The sequence below is a fragment of the Delphinapterus leucas genome, chromosome 14, assembly GCF_059928025.1.
Source record: "Delphinapterus leucas isolate spDelLeu-1000000601 "Yukka" chromosome 14, BTC_Dleu_Yukka2, whole genome shotgun sequence".
Taxonomy (NCBI): Eukaryota; Metazoa; Chordata; class Mammalia; order Artiodactyla; family Monodontidae; genus Delphinapterus; species Delphinapterus leucas.
Genome location: NC_143142.1, coordinates 45,270,087 through 45,277,599, shown reverse-complemented (window position 1 = coordinate 45,277,599; position 7,513 = coordinate 45,270,087). Strand labels below are relative to the sequence as shown.

Below are 7,513 nucleotides of genomic sequence, written 5' to 3'. Positions count from 1 at the left end.
GAGTTTTGAAAGAGCTTCCTCCTACTTTAGTCTGCTCTTTTAGAAAAAAGCCCATTAATGACATAAGAACGACAGTTTAAATCATTTAACTTCTTACTTTTGGTGCATGACCATGATTCTATGTAGTCACACACTTTTGGAGTATAAGCAGATATCATTTAAACGCAAAAATTACTTTGCCATTTCCTCTAATTTAATTGTTTTTGTTACTCTAACTATCCAGAGTCAATTATTCTAGATTGATATAAAAGATGTATCAGTTTCCAGAAGTCTGAAAGTTACTTTATCTTTATAGACAGGCTCAGAAATGTATGAAAAAAGCAAACTTTACTGTTGTTGAAACTGATTCCCATTACTTTTTTTCTATAAAACTTAACTTCTGTTTCTAATCACCATGCTTTTGCTCATGATAGATAATCTATCTAGTGTGGATTAGTTTTCCCTTGTCTTTTAATGGATTAGTCTTTCCCTTCTTTCATTGTTGTTTTGCACTCTACACCAGCTACTGACCAGGAGAGCTTCAATCTTATCAACATTATTATAGAACACTTCTCGCCCTCCCCTATTTTGAATAGGTATTCTGCTCCTAGAATCAAAAACTTCCTTTCTTCTGGTTCCCTCACACTTATTTAAATAGTTGCTGAACATGCCACATTATTCTGTCCATTAGCCCAATTATGACTACACTTTATATTCATCCAGATTGGAGTCACATCATTGTACATTAAAACTTTAGGAACCCTTGCCATTTTTGTCACGTTTCACTGAACTAGTCTCCAATATAGAATCCATTTTATCATTCATATTCCTGTTTATATACATACACAAACACACATGCATATAGAGAGAGTATGTTATATATACACATTTAAATATTAATATTTTTCTAGAAAGTAAGTATGTTCAAAGAATTTGGAAAATATAGACTGCACAATGAAGATTTTTTCAAAGTTCCAAATCCAACCACACAAATATAACAACTATTAACATTTTTAATGTTTTTATTTTTGATAGTAGAGTCTTATTTTTTTTCCAGAGCATACAGAAAAGGTATCAAAATGTACTACTGGACAATTATATTTTTAAAGGAAGTTTAAGTAATCTAAATGAGTCTAATACATATACCTATATGCAATGGAAATGTTCTAGGGGCTGGTAAAGTCTGTGCAAACTAAGTTATAAAGAAAATTTTTGTTTACACAAGTTGACAGGAGTATCTCCAACCTCTTCTCCACTTGATCTTAGCCAAAAGGCCGAGAAGCGATCTCTCCAACCTCTTCTCTATCAATCTTGCCACATTCTATCAGAACCAATGCTTGCTTAAAGAAATCTATGAGTTTAATGTTAACTTGTCATAGTAAACCCACTGACTTGAGTCGGGGGGGGGAAGATGAAGCAAACAAAATATTTTCATATTTGCCTTAGAATATGTTCTTGTACTTTGATTTTTTAAAATGCATGTGTTAATATGTTATTGTGTTAGAGTTGACAATCCACTGAACATGAACTGTCCCTTCATCTCTATATTGTGTATCTTTCCTTCTCTATTCCTTCCTTATCCAAACCTCTCAAAACTCCCTTATTCCCAACTGCCTCCTAAAATAAATTCTGTGAAGAAATAGTTTCCTACTGATAAAATACTTGATTGCTTTTTAAATATCAGTTTTGTTTGCATTCTTTTTTCCTTACACAGACAAGAAAAATTTTAACAGGGGAAAATGGCAAGCCATGAAATTCTGACCTGTTATAATGTTACATGTTCTATCTTCAATCATTTCCTGAGTGATGCTCAGTAATCCTCTTACTCAACTATATGCACTTCTCATAGTGCTTATTTACAACAGCCATGCTCTCTTCAACACAAAATCACCATCTACCTTTGCCATTCTCAGAAATAAGAACTCTATTTACTGAAGACTGAAGTCAACTCTACCCTCCTCTTCCTAACACAATCAGCATATGTACGTGTATGTGTGCATATTTATTTGTTTATTTATTTTTCCATGCTTTCTTCATATGTCTACAAAATGCATGTCTGGTCCTCCCCAGCCTGCTTCCAACCTGCCTTTTTCATGAAGTTCCTTGTGGTTTATCCCTGAAGAATATATGTGCTGGGACAAGATGCAAAATAAAGCTGAAAAGCCCAGGAGCACTCAGAAGTGAAGCCAAATGGAAGTGTGATATTTTTTATTGCAAATGGGAAGGAGAGTTTTGGCTTCTTTGCAAATTTTACAGTGGGAAAATTTAAGATCCATGAGACCTAAATCTTGCTACTAGAGCCACCTCCTTTCTCCTTATTGACTCTGTCTTGACTGGCAAGATTAGGTCTCTATCTACACTCTTCTTTGCATCATTTCTATCACCTAATTATCCCATTTTACAGTAAAATCTTTGTTTCTCTAGAACAATATTCTGTCTTCATTGCATGTAAGCATATTTGGCTACTTCTAGAGCCTGCAAAAGTTCATTTGATACTGATGCTACTTCCCTGTACTGATTTTTCTCCTTATTTTAGTAATCGATACCAATGGCTCTATTTGCCAACATGGTTTTGTACACATAAATGCATTAAATAAATGCATTCATGGAAGTCAATGATGAAATTATCCTTTGTCAAAAAAGGGGATATTAATTTTTAATTTTCTGCAGCATGTGAAAATCTTAACAACTCAGTTTGCACTTATTTGATACTCTTCCTCATCAATGTTAAACCTTAAAATTTGGCAAGAATTTATTAAGTTAATTGCTTTACTCCTTCACAATGCTAACATTTTTCCTTTGCTTCAAATTCAACCTCTGTGTGAATACTCTAATATCATGTTTGTGATAGTATATTCATTATTTTCAAGGCAAAGCATATTTTGAGGCAGCATTAATTACTCTAAAATCAGGCTTCACATTGACCAAAATCAATGTCATAAGCTTCTTAGCTCTCCTAGTGTAATAAAAGTAAAATACACATTTCCATTAATATTCTTTAAGTATTTGGAGACAAGTACAAGTATTGATATATCCTTCCCATTGCCACCACTCCACCTATTCTTTAGGCAAAATGATTATAGTTCTCTCAAAGATTATTCACTTGACATTTCCCAGCCATTTCACTATCATAATAGCCATCTTCTTAACTTTTAATATCCTTCTTATAATGTGGTGACTAAAATTAAATTCAGTACTTTCAGTTATAATATTAATAAAAGAGGACTGAACTCTGCCCCCCTCTTTCCTCCAGCCTACAGGGTGGTGGCAGCATCCTGCTGTTACTAATTCCTGGATTGTGACAACATTTTCTGTTGTCTTTTCAGCTCGTCCACACCTACTATCCCATTTTAAATTTTCAGGTGGAACTAACTAACATCAGCTGTGATCTCCTGCCTGATTTCGACTGATATAAATGCAAAACAATTGTACACATTCAATAAGTCCTTAAAATAAATGTTACAAGGAAAAATCAACAAAAATAACAGCATTAACTCTGAAAACAGCAAAAGGAACAAAGTACAAAAGACACATTACAAAAGAAGAATCAACAATTCTGGGTGTTTGAAGGTAAGGGTAAAGAGAAAAGGAGCAAAAAGTTATGTCAATATTTTAGACAGACAAGGGAGCCCAATATATCAATTTTTGAGCAATAGTGCAGTTTGATTTTGGACCTTACGAAAATGAGGTGATGCTAGAAAGTTCAAGTAAGAATTGGGAGTAGATAGTTGCCAATCATTTCAGAATTAGAAAGAGAATTGAGATTTATCCATATAAAATCAATGTGCAATCTAAGATATTCTGTAGGACAAAGTGAAAAGCATTAAGAATGAACCTTGGGAAAATTAAGTGGCATGCATGGGGAAAGGAAAAAGAGCTGGTGCAAAATGATACACTAATATGTGAATAAATCTTTACAGTTTACAAAACACTAATAGATACAGATGCTTATTTTGCCTTTACACACCCTGTTAAGTTGGCAGGACAGATGGCAACAGTTCTTGTTTATAAGCAAGGAAAGAAAGTGGGAGAATAAGAGAAAGAACAGCAAAAAAATGGAAATGAATAGGAAGTGAAAACAGGATAGGATATGATCATGGAGCAGGAGGGTAAAAAATTTGTTTAACTATTAACAACATTATTGCTGCTCATATTGGGAATTGAGATACTGAAGTACTGACATTACTTCTGAATTATTGGAATTAATTCTATTAATAATAATTTATATCTAAAAAGAACATTAACAGATAAGGAGGGGGTGATTAGGATGATAAATTCCTGGAAAAATGCCACATTAGTAATGACTGGTTTCAGAATGTGGAGTCAGAGGGAGATAAATATTTCCAAGTTACATTATGAATGAAATTAAAAGCTAAAATTTATATATTGGTGTACAATATTTTGCATAACAATTTATGACTATAATGGCACTTTCCTAAACATGATTTCTTTAATTGGGATCCAAAGAAATTAGTGCTGCCCAGTGGAAACTGAAACCACCAAGGAGCCAGAGGCAATTCTGAAGCTTCTGATTAGAGCAGAGGAAAAGAGGGAGGAATATCCTAGTTTCTACCTTACTCTCAACTTCCAGTCTCCCGCCAGGACAGCCATTGGCCAAGCCTAGCTGGAAGCCAAGAGTCATGAAGGCTTGAGAAACACACAAGTTGCAGAGGTAAAGCCCCTGAAATAATTAGCACACCAGATGAAAGAAAGGGAATGCATCTGAAACAAATGACAGGCTCTCCTGTGAATCTCATTTAATCCTATTGCAATCTCATGAGGAAGGTATTATTTCCATTTTACTAGAAAGGAAGGCTGAACAAGCTGTCTCATTTTTTTCTCACTACATGTTCTGGGATGCTGCATATATTAAATTAAAATTCAATAAATATTTATTATTTCAAAACTGTTATCTTGACTTATAGTACTATTGCAATATTTATTAGTTTTCTTTTATGTTTCAGAACATGTTAGAGACATAAGTTAGACTCCAAATAACCCACTGATCTTTTCTAATAAGAACAAGTGATTAAATAAATGAAAACAAACATAAATTTTTGTGCAATGCAGTATTGGTATCCAAACTGTGATTGCAATTATTTATATTATGTGCATTCAAAATTAATTGGGATTTATTTAATTTAGTAATTAATTCTGTACTCCCAGAAAAAATGTAGCTAAGAGAAAATTATATTGAACTCTCATATATTTAGTCAGTGGCATGTTTTCTGCCTTGGTTCTGATTTATAAGTTCAAAATTTTAAGTTTCATCCTTCATTGAGATGAATTGTTTAAAGTATGTGAAATAATTTATATCCCTGTTAATGATAGTTTTAGAATGCGGGTGGGGAAATTAAATCATTCTAATTTATATTATAGATAGTCAGAAGCTAAAATGCATAAACTTGTGTATAACTAACATTTGCATAGCAATCGATGACTAACAAAACACCTTCCTAAATATCTTTTTGATCAGCAGTTATATTAATCTTTTAAAAAAGTAATCGCTATTTTTGTATCTCAAAGTATATGTTATTCTTAGACATTATGTAATATTATTTAAATGTCAATTTTATTTTTTATTCAAACAGAAAGCCACAAAAATTATAATAATCCTCATCAGTTTATATAATACTTCTTACATATTATTTATCTCAGATTATTTTATTACAAATATTCCTTTCTCTGGAAGGTAATTAGATTAGTTTTCTAGAGCTGCCATAATAAATTGCCACAAACTGGGTGGCTTAAAATAACAGAATTTCTTTTCTCCTACAGTTTTGGAATCTAGACCTTTGAAATAAAGTATCATCAGGGCCACATTCCCTTGAAAGGCTCAAGGGAAGAATCCTTCCTTGACTTATCCTAGCTCTGGTGTCTCCACACAATCCTTGCCTTGACTTGTAGCTGCATCACTCCAACTCCTGCCTGTATTGTCAAATGGTCTTCTACCCTCTGTGTATATATCTGCATATGTCCTCTTCTTATAAAGGCACCAGTCACTGGATTTAGGGTCTACCCTAATCCAGTATGATTTTGTCTTAACTAATTATGTCTGCAAAACCCTATTTACAACTAAGGTCATATTCTGAGATTCTGAGTGGACACAAATTCTGCAGGTCACATTTCAACCCAGCAGTGTAGTGATTTAAACAAGGAGGAAGGGAAAACAATGATGTAAAAGAGTTCCAAGACCAGGACTAAGACTTTGCTTCCAGTCATCCATCGTTAAAGCATTCCAGGAATCTATTCAAGGAAGAAAGCACCCATGAGTGATTTGAAATCATACCTGTAAAATACTTTTTTTCTAATAAGTTATATTACTACCAAAGTATCAATTAAGCAAAAGGATATAATGTCTCTTAAAACCAGTACCTACATATGCCCAAAGGGCTTGTAAAATTAGTAAGTACTGCATCCATAATATTTTTAATTAGTATTTTTTAATTAAAAAAATTAAATCCATACAATTTCCCAGCTCACAAACGACAGCTGCAAATTTTTTATTTTTTATCTTTTTGGTGGTATGCGGGCCTTTCACTGTTGTGGCCTCTCCTGTCGTGGAGCACAGGCTCCAGACGTGCAGGCTCATTGGCCATGGCTCACGGGCCCAGCCGCTCCGCGGCATGTGGGATCTTCCCAGACCAGGGCACGAACCTGTGTCCCCTGCATCGGCAGGCGGACTCTCAACCACTGTGCCATCAGGGAAGACCACAGCTGCAAAATTTAGTAATTCTAGTTCTATTTTTTTGTATATGTGGAAGTGTCTGTGTATACTTGTGTGCTTACTAAGGATCATATTCTAAATGCAAACTTATATTCATTTTCCACTTTTAATAGGGTCAGTTTTCCATAAAACTCAATACTATTTGAAGATATAATTTTATTTTATATCATGAGTGACTTATCCTCCATGGGTCTGACAAAAGGTTGTTATTATGTATATGAGTTTTGTGTTTTCTACATTTTCATAAGTATTTTTGTTCCTTCTTAGAATGTACAACACTGTAAGGATGGTAGTTAAAAAGCTGGAACAAACGTGGTCCTCAATGTTATTGAGCAACTATACTAGCTCTGACCACTACCTAGACTATTGTGTGATAAATTATTTTCATCTTGTTTAAAGGACTGTATTTTGTTATAACATATTACAACAGTCTAGTTCATTTCACATGTAATTAAGTTTGCCTGTTCAAAAATTCATTAAGTTGTTTTGCTAAACAAATGGGATATCTAGCTTGGGTCTACAGTTTTTCCAAGACTTTCTTCACACCCAAATAGCAGACACAATGAAAACTATCTCAGGGAAGAGCACTAAGCCTAATCAAGAAACTGGCATGCCTGCCTGGCTGGCTTCAGAACTGCTATTGACCAGTGACTGCTGTGTCTCCCACTTTCCCCCTCTGTGTATGGGCTTGTCTACTATGCTTATCCTACATCTGTCTCACCACTGTTTATTGGTAGCATGGGGATAAATGGCTTATTTTAATTCTCTGATGTTCATATTGACAAAAATCAGACTTGAGCAACCAAA

General features: G+C 34.0%; 1 pseudogene; it reads right to left on the bottom strand.

Annotated features, from left to right (window-relative positions):
• Positions 1-1,105: 1,105 nt before the first annotated feature.
• Positions 1,106-1,265, bottom strand: LOC115802323 (U2 spliceosomal RNA; annotated as a pseudogene).
• Positions 1,266-7,513: the final 6,248 nt, after the last annotated feature.